We start from the raw sequence: 16,567 nt of genomic DNA, 5'->3' as shown, positions 1-16,567 counted from the left end.
TTATGTGAGGAGAGCTAGGAATTAAGAATAGATGGCTTGAGTGACCTTTGTATGCATGAGATGCTTAGAAGACTTCCTAAGTTTTAGCTTATATTTGGGCAATGTTAAAATATAAAAAACAATTTGATGGGGTAAAAAGACATAGATATGTACCCCGTATTTATGGGGTAAATATGGATCAGTTTAAGCATTTATTTTATATATGAATATACTTAGGAATATAACATAACTCATGAAATGTTCATAAAGTTTCTGAGTTTTAGACCTATGACCAGATAATCTTCTGTAATCTTCTGATTACATTAGTGTAGAACTGGAAAGCCTTATTTTGTATCTCTCTAAAATGGAGATTGAGACTACCTGATTGAAAAGAATTTCCACCACCATTTGAAGCAATTAAAAGACTCTCTAAAGGACAGTGATTTTCCCCTTCTTCCTAGGGATACTACAAGCCTTCCCTATTAGTGATAAACTGGGGCTGACAAAGCATTTTGGGGGCTTTCAGTGTACGTAATGTTTTGCATTCTTTTGCTTCCTCTTGATTTTGATAAATGTCAATGGCATCAGCAAGACTAAAGATTGGAAACTCCACAATTAAAGTTCTCCCTGTCTGTTGTGCATTCAAGGCTTGACTCAGTCTTCCTACAGCTGCCATATTCATGGTTCCTTTTCCCTTCCATAACTCTGGTAGCTTTGCTTTTTATCATATCTTTCTCTCTGTTAGAGTAGATTTCCATCCAACTCTTTTCTCTATATGAAGAGTCATTTCTAGTTGGACTTCCACTTATTTTTGAACAAAATATACAAATATTTGTACCCTCCTCCACCATATTCTTAGCCCATTTGCCTTGTAACGTGGGTTTCTACTTGATTAAGTTTTTACTCAGTAATTTCATTTACTTTTATCCTCCTTAGATTTTAGTTTTTCTAGCATCTTCCGACTTCTGAGTAATTTTTGTCCTGCTATGTTATCCTCTCACCCCCCCACTGAAATTCAAGCATTATCACTTATGCCTAGCAGACTTATCCAACTTGCCCCTTTCCCTTTAGCAGACTCCAAGACCCATTTTGGCCAGTTTAAAGTCATTCTTACTCCGTCTCTCTGACTCTTCATCTGTCTCTTTCTTCTTTAATCCTTTTTTCCTTTTTTATAGAAATGGAGAAAGTTGTATATAATCTTTCTCAGATATCCTATAAAACATGTCTATTTTTCCTCTTTAAATAATTGTCGTTCAAAAAAATCATATAAAATGATTTTATAATCTTATGGTCAATCAAGTCACACTTTTCCCCTCAGCACTTCAGGGTGTTTTGTAGTTAATATATGATTTATAAAGTATTTGACCATAATTCATAGCAGCACATCTTTTCTGTTTTTGCATTAATTATATACCTATGCTTTGTTGCTGTAATATAAAAGCATGTAATTGACTTTCTTTGTCATCTTGTTTTTTATTTTATGCATTTAAAAACATTATTCTGAAAAGGGATTCGTAGAGCTTCACTGGACTGGCAAAGGGAAAGAGTTCTATTGCACATAAAATTTAAGAACTCCTGTTTTTTGTTGTTGTTTTTTTGTTCATCATTTTCATTCTTCTAATTTCTGCTGTAATATTTTAACCTGGTTCATTAGATAGTAAATAACCAGTGAGCTAACCAGTAAGAAAAATAATAAATTCCAGGTATCATTTTGTATCTCTGGATTGGACTTTATTAATGATGATTTTTATTCACTTTCATAAATAAAATTGCTTTTCCTTACACTTCCTAACAAAAAACACTATTGTAATCCCAATACTTAGGAATGTGACTGGATAGGTTTACTTGTAACTAAGATACCTACCTTATTAAACATATAACCACCACCAATATTTTCCTAATGCCTCTAATGTAAATGATCCCATAGACTTTTAACAAGTGATATGTGGTACACAAATATTTCATGGAAGTAAAGGATCATAACATTTGAGATTTGGATAGGACCTGAAAATTCATCTAATATTTTGGGCAGGTCACTTAATTTCTTTAGGCCTCAGTAATGAATATTACAGTACTCATTCTGTAATATGAAGGGATTAGGCTAGATAGGTTCTGTGGGTCCTTCCAATTGTTGTCTGTGGTCCTCAGGCCTTCATTTTGCAGATGAAGAAACACAGGCCCAGAGGAGAGATGTATGTCATTTCCTTTCTTTTCTATTTTCATTGTCACTATTCTAATTCAGGTTCTTATTATTTGACTACCCGGTTCATTACAACAATCTCCTAACTAGTCTTCCTTTTTGTAGACTTTCATGCTTTAGTATGTCAGTTTTTTGTCCCTTAAATTAATTTTATTCATTATTAATTTTGTTTTATTTATACAAGTATTCCTCAGTTCATTCTAACAGAGAAGTACAATTCATTGAATTAGAATGACACATTTATCAAATTTTAGAAATGATGTTTCAGTCTTTAACTAAGTATCAACCCTCTGGTATTAAGGTTATTCATTTAAAATCTGAACTCTGATATCTTACTATAGTTTTTATTTACTATAGTAAATAATTTTCATTTATTGTAGTCATTGTGTACTCTTGATTCCTCCTATTTTTCTCTAGGATTAACTCCTACAAATCTTACCATGTTTCTCTTAAATCATGATATTCATCATTTTCTATGGTGTATCTATTTTCTATTACATCTGTACCCTAAATTTTATTTAACCAATCCTGTGTCAATGTATGTTTCCCTGTTGTTGTTTTTTTTTTTTTTCCAAATGGGAGGGGTGGGCTCCCTACTCTAATCAACCTTCTGGAAAGCAGTAGAGGCTGTACTGAAACCTATGTGCACTTTCTGCAATTCCAGTTCACTTTCTGTTATACCATGTGGTCCCTCATATGTGTGCCAGACTTGTTTAACCCAGAAAAGGTCTTCTGGGAGTCATGTGCTCTGCTCATTCACTGGTAGATTGAATGATTTGGCATGGTTATCTAATAGCTAAATCCTCCTATGATTTCATCCATCATCAGTTTAAAAAAAGGCTCATGTCTTAGCTGCAGAGTTTTTTCTCCACCAGCACTGAGAACAGGACTCCATTCCTTTGCCTGTTTGGTCCCAGTAACAGTACTGGGTGACAGTCCTAGGTACCACAGGAGCAGTAGCACACTAGAGCTTGTGATCACAGTGGAGCATGGATCCTCGTCACCATTACAGGGCAGAAAAGAGTGCTTCTGATCACTCAAAGACCAAATTAAAGGCTAGGAAAAGAGTAAACACAGCTGTTCTTGGATAATACCATCTTTGAAGAACTAAAAATTTACAGGTACCTAGAAATATCTCTGAAAACAGCTGCACAAAACCCCTGAAGCTTGAGAGTATGCACCCTCCACCCTGGAAGCAGAGCCCCACTTTAACAAAGTGTTAAAAATGAAAGGCTGGAAAAATGAGCAAACAGAAAAAAAAATCATAGAAATTCAGTGTTGTGACAAAGAAGATCAATACGTACACAGAAAAAAAGAAAACCCTAACAAAATCAAAACAACTCTGTCCAAAGCCTCTGAGAAAGATATTAATTGTTTTAAGGCCTTGGAAGAGCTCAAAAAGAATTTTAAAAATCAAGTAAGAGAGGTAGAGGAAAAATTGGTAAGAGAAATGATAGTGATATAAGAAAATAGTGAAAAAAGAGTCCAGAGCTTGGTAAAGGAGATACAAAAAATATTAAAGAAAATAACATGTTAAAAAAGAGACTAGGCCAAATGACAAAAGAGGTACAAAAATCCAATGAGGAGAAGAATGCCTTGAAAAGCAGAATTGGACAAAAGGGGGGAAAAAAAGGAGGTACAAAAGCTCACTGAGAAAAATCCTTAAAAATTATAATTGAGCGAGAAAAATAGAAGACAATGTGAAATACCTCATTGGAAAAACAAGTGACCTGAAGAATAGATCTAGGAGAGATAATTTAAAAATTATTCGACTACCTGAAAGCCATGATCACAAAAGCCTAGGTATCATCATTCATGAAATTATCAAGGAAAATGGCCCTGATATTCTACAACCAGAGGGTAAAATAGGAATGGAAAGAATCCACCAATCATCTCCTGCAAGAGATCCCAAAATGAAAACTTACAGGAACATCATAGCCAAATTCCACAGCTCCCAGGTTAAAAACAAAATAGTGCAAACAGCCAGAAAGAAATAATTCTAGTATGGTAAAGCCACAGTCAGAATAACAAAAGATTTAACAACTTGTATAGTAAAGGTTCAGAGAGTTTGGAATTTGATATTCCACAGGGCAAAGGAGCTAGGACTACAACCAGGAATTCCAAAAAGAATTGAGTAGAATCCTTCCAGCAAAAAAATAAATAAATAAATAAACATTCCTTGAAATAGAAGACTTTCAAGCATTCCTGATGAAAAGACCAGATTTGAATGGAAAGTGACTTTCAAATATAAGACTTAAGAGAAGCATGAAAAGGCAGACAGGAAAGGGAAATCATACTGGACTTAATAAAGTTTAACTGTGTACATTCCTACATGGGAAAATGATTTTTGTAACAAATAAGAACTTTCTCATTATTAGGGCAGTTAAGAAGGAGTATATGTAGACAGAGGGCATGCAGTAAACTGAATACGATGGCCTGATATCTTAAAAAATAAAATTAAGAGGTGGGAAGCACAGGGAGAAAGGGAAAGGGGAGAGGTAGAATGGGTTAAATTATCTCACATTAAGCAGGCAAGAAAGAGCTTTTACAGTAGATGGGAAGATGAGAGAAGTGGTGGGGAACACTTGAACCTTCCTCTCATCAGAATTGGCTCAGAGAGAGAATAACATATACACTCAATTGGGTATCAAAATTTGTTTTACCCTATAGGCAAGTAGGAGCAGAAAGGGATAAGAGAAGATACAGGTTCTAATAGAAGGAAAGGCACATTGGGAGATGTAAAATTCAGAAGCAAAACTTTTTTGAGGAGGGACAGTGTGAAAGGAGAGAGAACAGAATAAATAGGAGGGAAATAGGATGGAGGGAAATATAGTTAGCCATCCTAACTGTGAAAAAAAAAAATTGAAGCAATTTCCCTGATAAAGGGCTCATTTCTCAGATATATAGAGAACTAAATCAAATTTATGAAATAAAAGCCATTCCCTAACTGATAAATGAAGTCAGTTTTCAGATGAAATAATCAAGCTGTCTAAAGCCTTTTGAAAAAAAAAATGCCCTAAACCATGACTGATTGGAGATTAAATTAAAACCATTTTGGGTTACTACCTCACACCTATTCAGTTGAGTAATAGAGAAGAAAAGGAAAATATTAGAGGAGATGTGGGAAAATGGAGACACTCATGCACTGTTGGCGGAGTTGTAAACTGATACAATAATTATGGAGTGCAATTTGGAACTATGCTCAAAGGGTTATAAAACCTTGCATACTTAACCATTTGACTCAGCAGTACCACTTTTAGATTTGTATCTAAAGATATTTAAAAAAAAAAGGACCTATATGAACAAACATAAGAGCTCTATTCTGGTGACAGAGAATTGGAAATTGAGAGGATAGCCATCAATTGGGGAATGGTTGAACAACTTGTAGTATATGATTGCGATTAAATATTATTGTGTTTTGAGAAATGAAGAGCAGGATGTTCTCAGGAAAACCTGGAAAGACTTACACTCTTATCTACATTCCTGCATGGAAAAATGATACTTGTAACTCATAAGAATTTTCTCATTATTAGAACACTTAGGAGTATATGTTTACTAATCTCCTGGCGTTTAATTTGATTTTTGAGTGACCACAAGCACTCTTTTTGCCCTGGAATTGTGATGAAGATCCCTGCTCCACTGTGGTCACAAGCTCTAGTGCTACTGCTTCTCCTGTACCTGAGAATGCCACCCAGGACTTCTTTGGGACCAAACATAGGCAAAGGAACAGAGTCCTGCCCTCAGTGCCAGCAGATAGACTCTTGTAATCTCCTTCTGACCAGTTGTTTGATCCCCTTACCATGTGTATGTTGAGAGCTCTGCAAGTAGCTGCTGCCACTGCTGATTTAGTGACTCCCAGTTGCTACTCTTGGTTTGCTGTAGCCAGGTCTGCATTGGTGTGACCCTCATTGGACCGTACTTCATCTTTACCCCAGTCCTGCTGACTTTTAAGTTGTCTTTGCTAGAAAATTGTTTCACTCTATCATTTTGTGGGTTCTCTCACGCGAGAATTTGTGTAGGGGGCGTTATTTAAAGGTGTTCGGAAGGAAAGTCTTGGTGGAGAACTCAGGGGAGTCCCTGCCTTTTCTCCGCCATCTTGCTTGGCCCTTCCCCCCTCTCCATGTACTCTTTCCAGTGACACTAACATTTAATTCTTTTTTTCCCCTCTGTTTCTCCATCTGCCGACTCCACAAATTTTCACTGGCCTGTCCCCCATGTCTGGAATGCTTTTCCTTGTCATCTCTCCCGCCCAACTTCTTTGCTTTCCTTCAATTTTTGGCTAAAGTCTCATTTACAAGAAGCCTTTCCCAAGCCTCATTTTTAGTGCTTTCCCTTGGAGGAGTGTCTGGTATATTGTTGTGTGGTTTGTCCTTTGTTCTCAAGGACAACCATTACACCAGGGAGATGATGACATGATTTGCAATTGACTTTGATTTGAATGAGGGAGTGCTGTGTAAAGTCACCAGCCACACTTTCTCCTCCTGAGCCATCTGGGCCCAGTGACCAGATGTCAATCAGGGTGACTGCAGGTGGTTAGTGGGAGACTTTGGCTCTTTAAATCTAAGGTCTTTCCAGTTTCTTACTTTGAGTGAGTCAACACCCCTTCAGTGATTAGGCCTCTTTAAGAAGTTATTTTCCTTTTTCCCAGTTAAATTGTGAGCTTCTTGAGAGTAGGGGTTGTTTTGTGCCTTTCTTTATATACCCATTGCTTAACTCAGTGCCTGGCATACAGTAGGCACCTTATAAATATTTGTTGACTGAATGACAGGATTATATATTCTGATTGTGTGTGTGAGTGACAGTATGTAAATAAGTACATGCAGAAAAGATAAAGAGTAACTGGAAGAAAATATGGGATGGGAAAGCACTATCCATTGGATCTCATAACTAGAGAAACTGAGCCAAAGGTGGAGTAGAGTGATAGAAGAAAGCCAGTATAGAAAATTTGGAGAAATGGAGATGGATTGTCATATTTTAGAAATTGCAGTGTAGTTGGATCATATTTTTTTTAAGAGGAGTAGAGTATTGGAAAACTAGAAAATTATATGAAGATTATTATATAAATATATATTATATAAATTATATAAAGAGATTTAAAAGACAAACAATTATTTATATTTTATAGTGGAAGTAATAGGGTGTCCCTGAAACTTATTGAGCAGGGGCTTGACATGGTCAAGTCCACTTTATAAAAATCAATTTGTTAGCTAAGTGGGGAATAGATTGGAGTGGTGAGAAATTTTAAACAGACATGTTGGAAGACTGTTGAAGTAGTTGAAGAAAGGGTTGATGTGGAACTAAGGTTGTGGCTGGTTACAAAAAAAAAGGGACAAATTATAAGTGTTGTGAAGGTAGAAAGAATATGTGGTAGAAAGTATATGTTGGTAATGGATATGTGGGATGAGAAAGTGAGGAGTCAGGGATGAAATGGAGGTTGTGAGTCTGGGTAACTGAAGAGGGGCAGTTTTGGTGACCTCAACAGCAATAAGAAATTTGAGAAAAGGAAAAAGAGGAAAGAGTTTGGAAGGGTATTGGGTTGGGGGAGACAAAACCTCTGTTATGGACGTATTGAGATTGAGATTTTTATAGAGACATTTCATTGAAGATATAACAAACGCTTTTAGTGATATGTGATTGCAACTCAGGGGATTCGCTACAGTTCTATGTGTATATTTGTACACACACCTACACACATACTCAAATATTCATATGTACATTTACGTATGTATGTACACACATGCACATACATCTGGAAACCATCTGCAGCAGAGATAATAGTTGAACCCCTATGGACTTTAATGTGCTCACCAAGTGAGAATGTGTAGAGTGAAGAGAGAAGAGGTTCCAGGACAGTCTTGTAGGACACTCATGGTCAGTTGGCATGCCTTGATCTAGGAAAGGAGACTGGAAAAGATTAGTTATATATATACATATAATTATATATATTGTACATAATATATAGTATAATTATATATGTATATAATATATATATAATATATGTGTTTTATATATATATATATATATATATATATATATATATATATATATATATATATATATATATATATATATATATATATATATGAAATCAGAGGAGAACCAGGAGAAATCAGAATACAAAAACACTGGAGGAGAGAAGTGGGAAATCAACATTGTCAAATGCTACAAGCTCTAAGGATTAGGAATTTTAAAAGGCCATTAGATACGTCAATTAATTAATTATTGGTTACTTTGGAGAGAGCAGTTTCACTGGTCTATTGAAATCAGAGCCCTGGTTACAGAGGCTTTACAAGAGCATAACAAGGAAGACAGTGAAGATCCCAAATGTAGGCAGATTTCTCAAGAAGCTTAGCTATGTAGGGAAGGAATGATATGGTACAAAAGATAGGAGGAACCATGGTGGGATGAAGTGAGGGGTTTTTTTAAGAACAGGGAAGACAAGATCGTTTTTGAAGACAGCAGAGGGAGTAGTAGATAGTGATTCATAATAAGAGAGAATGGATGTGATAGTAGGGGTATTTTGATGGAGAGGATGGAAGAGGAAGAGATACAGAGCATGTAAAGGAATTTTCTTTGGCAAAGTTCCCTCTTCTATTCAAACTAATGTAAAGGCAGAAGTTATCAGAAGGTGTCTTGAGTTGAGCATAATGGGAGAAGAGTAAAAGTTTTCCCAGCTACAATTTTTTTTCCTTTTTTTTGTTGTCAAATGTGATATGAAATTTTTATATTTGGGGAAGGGCTGCAGTGAGGAACATAGTTTGGTATAGAAGCTATGGTGAGTGGAACATAAAAATTCAGAAGTATTGTCTTGTATGATAAAATTTTGATGTTACTGTTTTGTTGTACAATTTGAACCTCAATTTTGAAATTTAAATTTATTTACTATTAATAATCTGGATCATTTTTCCATGTTTATTGATGGTTTGTGTTTTTCTTGAGAACTATGCACATTCTCTGTCAAATTAGATAATAGGAAATATATACCAAATAGTTTTAGTCCATGTATAATCTGTGTGATTAATAACTGCTTCTTACTTGTCTATATTTCCCCTTGCTACATTCATACCAAGAAAAATGTGTTTGATACCAGATCATACCATATCTAGTATCTGATTTCATACATCATCAGTTTAGAGCTGGAAGTGATCTTAGAACACTGGATTTTCTTTTTAACACACAGAACATCAATTTATAGTAGGGGAGTGAACATTTCCAATGTTCATCATGTCAGCACTTCAGAGCAAGACCTTTCCCCACCCCTAGGCTCCTCCTCACCCCCAAGTTATTTTGGGAATTTTAGAAGAGCAATTTGCCCAAGATAATGTGAATGATAAGTAACAGAGCAGAATTGAAAAGCCAGGACTTTTTGATTCCAGATCCATTGTTCAGTTATACCATACTACTTCCTTTATTTCAGTGGCAGCTATAAAAGACTAATTCTCTAGTGGTCCCCCATACCAACATGGGCACAGGGATTATTTCTAGTTAAGGGAAAACAGGAATGTGACCTATTTCTAAGCAAAGATATGTTACATAGATTACATTGTTAACACTGAAGTGCCAGTAGCTACTGTTTACTATGTAACAAAGTCTACTCAAAGCGATCATGAACCAGAGACTATGTAGTATTTCAGTATTATACATCAGCATAAAAAAGTGTCTCAAATATTATTTTGATGGTAGAATATCCAGGATTGCAGCATTCTTTCTTTTATAGAATAGCCAAAAAATTCCAGAATGAAGGAGACTGAAAAGTCATTTTGTGCAACCCTTAAGTCTCTAAGCCAACAAACATTTAAGTGCTTTCGGTGTGGCAGACACTGTGCTAAATGATGAATGTCAGAAATACATTTTTTTCTCTCTCAGGGAGCTCACATTCTAAATGAGGGAGATAATACGCAATAAATTATACATATAAGAAATTATGACTTAAGAGTGCAATAGACCCAACAATTGTCATTCAACCAGTATGTGAAGATCTCCGATGACACCTCACAAGGTAATCCATTACACTTTTGAGCAACTTTAATTGCTGTTAAATCGTTATCAGCAATAATAGAATAGTCATTACTGACATTTATGTAGCTCTTGAAGGTATCAAAGCTCTTAGAAATCTTAGAAAGTCTTTTCCCCATATTGAACTGAAATATACCTCTCAAGCAAATAGTTTTACATCCTTGTTTCTAAGCCTGTTCCTAGAATCAGAGCAACTCATCCAATCATATTTAGGCTTAGCTTTTCTATTTCCTTTAATTGATCCTTATATGGTATGATTTCCTGTCATCTCATCATTCTATTCAAAGCTTACTTGGAATGGAAATGAGGAATATTAATATAAAGTTCATAGGGCCAGAGGATCATAGATTTAGAGTTAGAAGAGACCTTAGAGACCAGTCTAAAACCTCATTTTGCAGATGAGGAACCTGTAGGTCTACAACGTTGAACCAGGCATTTCTTTATAATCTTGTCCAAATATTAAAATGTGTTTACCTTTTTCTGTGTTTCTCTTTAACCCTACATTTGCATTTTTTAATATCTACTATGATCTTTACTTCTGGAGCACATAGAAGTACTTTATTTCACAAAAGGTTGCTTGTTTTCCTGTATATTCAGTTCTGCTAAATTTTTGTTTCAGTAGCTATTTTTTGTCTTCTGCTGTTTTGTTTTCCAAGTTATTCTCCTTCATTTTTGTTACTGCCAAATCTTACACCATCCTGATTATGGCCACATGGTACCTGAAATCTTTCTGCCTACTTTACTGTATTTTTTTTATACCTGGATTTTGTTACTGTATATTTTTATTTTAGGATTTGTTTTGGGATGTGATTGGTGGATTTTTTTTTTTCCTATTTTTACTTTTCTCCCTGATTCTAATAGGTTTGGACACTTTTTACTTATGACTCTACGAAATTATAGCATCTAGCCTTTTTAAAAAAAATGTTTGTGACAGTTTTTTAGGTAGTCCCATGATATTTAGGTTATTTCTAGGATAGTTGTATTTGAGAGGAGATAACCTTATTTTTTAATCTAATTTATTAGTCTTAGTTTTGTCCTAATATTCTAGAGGCATTGATTCCTGATGATATAATCTAATTTCATAGAGCCTACTAAAGTATGGTTTTGTAACTAATATACAATTTTATTTCATTCTCTTTTTACTTCTCTAACAATCTAATTCCATTTGTGATACCATTTTAATACTCTGATTCATTTCTTCCAAGATTTCTCCTAGACTTTGCAAAGTTGTATTTTTGCCTGGCCCCATAAAATTTTTTTTCATCACTGATGTTTTCTCTTGCTTACTCATTTTCATGCCTTACTTATTGAATTGGGACTTTGTATTATGACCACAGTCTGTGCATTTATGAGAACAGTCTGGAATTGTTTGGTCCTGATCCATACTACATGAGTATTGCATGCTCTGTTCTTCTAGCACCTCAAGGACCTCTCAAAGTAGAGAGGTGGAAAGTTTTATTACCTTAAGGTTCCAGTTTGATCTAGGGTTAGAGTTAGTCTGACCCAGAGTCCAGGCTTCATTGCTACCTTCCACCTCCAAGCCCTGCAGTCTGGTCCTGATGCAGTGTCAGTGACAGAGTTGTACGTTCCATATTTTCCTCACTCATTCCTGGGCTGAAATGTTTCCAAGTCTGTGCTCCTGGGCTGCTCTTTTTTATATGGACCCATTTCCTAGTACATACAAATTTCTAATTGACTTTTGTGTAGCTATAAAATGCATTTAATATGGTTTCTCTGTTGTTTTGATCACTATTTCCATCTGGAATTATTTTTTGATATATAGTGGAATACATTTGTGAGAGATCTGAGTTGATATACTCCAGTGCATTCCACCACTTGACTAGAAGTCTCTTTTGTGAATATCTCACAAAATTTAACTACTTACCTCAAGGTTCTTCAGAGGAAAATGCTTCATTATTGCATTAAGACAAGTAACGTGTTATTAATTGTGATGTTTTTAGAATGATAATATACACGCCCATACATCCACATATTTGTGGCTATATACTTTCATTAGTGATTGAGGGCTTCGTTGAATTTCTTTCTTTTTTCTATCTCCTTTATTACAGTCAACTGTGACTTGTTATTGGAAGTGTTCTTTCTATTAAGTATTTCTTATATGCTCTTGGCTAGACAATGAGATACTAAGCTTATTAGAATATTTTGAAATCACAATAGATGGTATTCTCTCTGAAGTTTGAAAGGTTCTACCTTCCATCAGGCCAAAACTAGTACAACATTTGGGAGGCTCCAAAAGAAAGTGTGAGAGAGAATACAAAACTGAAGGTCGACAGAGTCTTTGTGCTGACTTCATTGTTATGTGCCTGTGAAACTTGGACAGTACTTTGCCAAAATATTGAACAACTTAACATTTGGATTGTCTTGGGAAGATTCTGAAGATTCCCTGGCAAGATATGGTCCTGGATGTTGATGTCTTGTCCCCAGTTAAATTGCCACAGGGCATTCAGACTTTACTGAGGAGAATGCAACTGATTATCTGGTCATGTCTCCCAAAAGCCAAAGATATGTTTGCTTAAAAGACTGTTTTACAGAGCACTCGAACAAAGGCCGAAGCTCAAATAGAGGTCTGAAGAAGCGATACAAAAGCACTCTTAAAGTCTCTCTGAAGAACTTGAGTATAGATTGTGAGACAGGAGACTGCCCAGTGTGGTGTGCATCTGAGTTCAAATCCATTCTTTTTTTTTTTTATTTTTTTTATTTTTTTAATGTTTAACAATCACTGCCATACAATTGCGATTTTATCCCTCCCCACCCACCCCCCACTACCTCCCTCCCTCCCCACGACTGCATACAATTCTGTATAGATTCTACATATACTTTCCTATTGAGTATATTTTCACTATAGTCATGCTATGTAGTCAGACTAAGATAAATGAAAGAATCCGTATAACAAATCAGAACATGATACACAAACAGATACACATACACAAACATGATCTGCTACATTATGTGAGTGACTTCCATATTTCTCTCTCTGAGTGTGGAAGGCATTTTGCCTTGAGGTCCACCATTGGGATTTTTTTTTTTTCAGAAGTTCTTGTGTTATTACAAAAATCTAAGTCTACCAGAAAAAGCTCTCACACACTGTGGTTGTTGCTGTGCATAGAGTTCTCCTGGTTCTGCTCCTTTCACTCAGCATCAGGTCATATAAGTCCTTCCAGGCCTCTCTGAAGTCTTCTTGTTCATCATTTCTTATGGCACAATAGTACTCCATTACATTCATATACCATAATTTATTCAGCCATTCCCCAATTGATGGACATCCCCTTGACTTCCAGTTTTTGGCAACTACATAGAGTGCTGCTATAAATATTTTTGTACATGTGGGACCCTTTCCCATTTTTATGATCTCTTGGGGATGTAGTCCTAGTAGCGATATTGCTGGGTCAAAGGGTATGCACATTTTTGTAGCCCTTTGGGCATAGTTCCAAATTGCTCTCCAGAATGGTTGGATGCGCTCACAGCTCCACCAACAATGAATTAGTGTTCCAACTCTCCCACATCCTCTCCAGCATTTATCATTTTCTTGTTCTGTCATGTTTGCCAATCTTATAGGTGTGATGTGGTACCTCAGAGTTGTTTTGATTTGCATCTCTCTAACCAATAGTGATTTAGAGCATTTTTTCATATGATTATAGATAGCTTTAATTTCTTCCTCTGAAAATTGCCTGTTCATATCCTTTGACCATTTATCAATTGGGGAATGACTTGTATGATTATACATTTGGGTCAGTTCTCTATATATTCTAGAAATGAGGCCTTTATCCCCGAGCTTAGCTGTGAAAATTTTTTCCCAATTTACTACATCCCTCCGGATTTTGGTTGCATTGGGTTTGGTTGTGCAAAAACTTCTCAGTTTAATGTACTCAAAGTTATCCATTTTGCATTTCATAATGCATTCTATCTCTCCTTTAGTAAAGAATTCTTCCCTTCTCCATAGATCTGATAAATACACTATTCCTTGCTTCTCCAGTTTATTCATGGTATCAATCTTTATACCTAAATCATGTACCCATTTGGACTTTATTCTTGTGTACGGTGTCAGGTATGGGTCTATGCCTAATTTCCGCCACACTGTTATCCAGTTTTCCCAGCAATTTTTGTCAAACAATGAGTTCTTATCCCAGAAGCTGGGGTCCTTGGGTTTATCAAACAGAAGGTTGCTATATTCCTTGCCTACTGCATCTTCAGTGCCAAGTCTATTCCACTTGTCTACCTCTCTGTTTCTTAGCCAATACCAAGTGGTTTTGATAATTGCTGCTTTATAGTACAGTTTAAGGTCTGGTAGCGCTAGGCCACCTTCCCAAGCATTTCTTTTCATTAGTCCCTTTGATATTCTGGACCTTTTGTTTTTCCAAATGAATTTTGATATTATTTTATCCAGCTCTAGAAAGTAATTGTCTGATAGTTTAATTGGTATGGCACTAAATAAGTATATTAATTTGGGTAGAATTGTCATTTTTATTATATTAGCACGGCCTACCCATGAGCAACTAATGTTTTTCCACTTACTTAAATCTGACTTTATTTGTGCAAAAAGTGTCTTGTAATTGTGTTCATATAGTCCCTGGGTTTGTTTTGGCAGGTAGACTCCTAAGTATTTTATACTGTCTACCCTAACTTTAAATGGGATTTCTCTTTCTATCTCTTGCTGTTGAACTTTGTTGCTAATATATAGGAATGCAGAGGATTTGTGTGGGTTTATTTTGTACCCTGCAACTTTGCCAAAGTTGTTTATTAATTCAAGTAATTTTTTACTTGAATCTCTGGGATTCTCTAGGTAAATCATCATATCATCTGCAAAGAGTGATAACTTAGTTTCTTCTTTGGCTATTCTAATTCCTTGAATATCTTTATCTTGTCTAATTGCTACAGCTAACATTTCTAGTACCATATTGAATAATAGTGGTGATAATGGACAACCTTGTTTCACCCCTGATCTTATTGGGAATGCATCTAGCTTGTCCCCATTGCATATAATGCTTGCTGAAGGTTTTAGATAGATACTGCTTATTATTTTATGGAAAGTTCCCTTTATTCCCATGTTCTCCAATGTTTTTAGTAGGAATGGATGTTGTATTTTGTCAAAAGCTTTTTCTGCATCTATTGAGATAATCATGTGGTTTTTGTTAGCTTTGTTGTTGATGTGATCGATAATGCTAATAGTTTTCCTAATATTGAACCAGCCCTGTAGTCCTGGTATGAATCCTACCTGATCATAATGTATTAATCTCGTGATAAGATGCTGTATTCGTTTTGCTAAAATCTTATTTAAAATTTTTGCATCTATATTCATTAGGGAAATTGGTCTATAATTTTCTTTCTCTGTTTTGTCTCTTCCTGGTTTGGGTATCAAAACCATATTTGTATCATAGAAAGAATTTGGGAGGACTCCTTCTTCCCCAATTTTCAAGAATAGTGTATGTAGTATTGGAATTAACTGTTCTTTAAATGTTTGATAGAATTCACTTGTGAATCCATCTGGCCCTGGAGATTTTTTCCTAGGGAGTTCATTGATGGCTTGTTCAATTTCTTTTTCTGAGATGGGGTTGTTTAAGTATTCAACTTCCTCTTCTGTTAATCTGGGCAATTTGTATTTTTTAAAATATTCATCCATCTCGTTTAGATTGTCGAATTTGTGGGCATAAAGTTGGGCAAAGTAGTTTCTAATTATTGTTTTAATTTCCTCCTCATTGGAGGTGAGTTCACCCCTTTCATTTTTAATGTTAGTAATTTGGTTTTCTTCTTTCTTTTTTTTGATCAGATTAACCAAAGGTTTATCAATTTTATTAGTTTTTTCATAAAACCAACTATTGGTTTTATTTATTAATTCAATAGTTTTCTTTATTTCAATTTTATTAATCTCTCCTTTGGTTTTCAGTATTTCTAATTTGGTATTTACTTGGGGATTTTCAATTTGTTCTTTTTCTAGCTTTTTCAACTGCAAGCCTAAGTCATTGATCTCCTCTTTCTCTATTTTATTTATGTAAGCATTCAGAGATATAAAACTTCCCCTAATAACTGCTTTTGCAGTGTCCCATAAGTTTTGGTACGTTGTCTCACTATTGTCATTCTCTTGAATGAAGTTGTTGATTGTTTCTATGATTTCTTCTTTAACCCAATCCTTCTTTAGAATTAGATTATTTAGTTTCCAATTGATTTTTGGTTTCTCTTTCCATGGCCTTTTATTACATGTAATTTTTAATGCATTGTGATCTGAAAAGGATGCATTGATTATCTCTACCTTTCTGCACTGGATTGTGAGATTTTTATGTCCTAGTACATGGTCAATTTTTGTAAATGTTCCATGTACCGCTGAGAAAAAGGTATATTCCTTTCTATTCCCATTTA

General features: G+C 35.3%; 1 protein-coding gene across 4 annotated transcripts in view; it reads left to right on the top strand.

Moving 5' to 3' along the window:
• Positions 1–16,567, top strand: part of KHDRBS3 (KH RNA binding domain containing, signal transduction associated 3) — a 309,488-nt gene that overhangs the window by 62,527 nt on the left and 230,394 nt on the right. The gene's annotated exons all lie outside the window — the stretch shown is intronic.

This window comes from Notamacropus eugenii, chromosome 4, assembly GCF_028372415.1.
Source record: "Notamacropus eugenii isolate mMacEug1 chromosome 4, mMacEug1.pri_v2, whole genome shotgun sequence".
Lineage (NCBI taxonomy): Eukaryota > Metazoa > Chordata > Mammalia > Diprotodontia > Macropodidae > Notamacropus > Notamacropus eugenii.
This window is presented reverse-complemented; position numbering and strand designations above follow the sequence as displayed.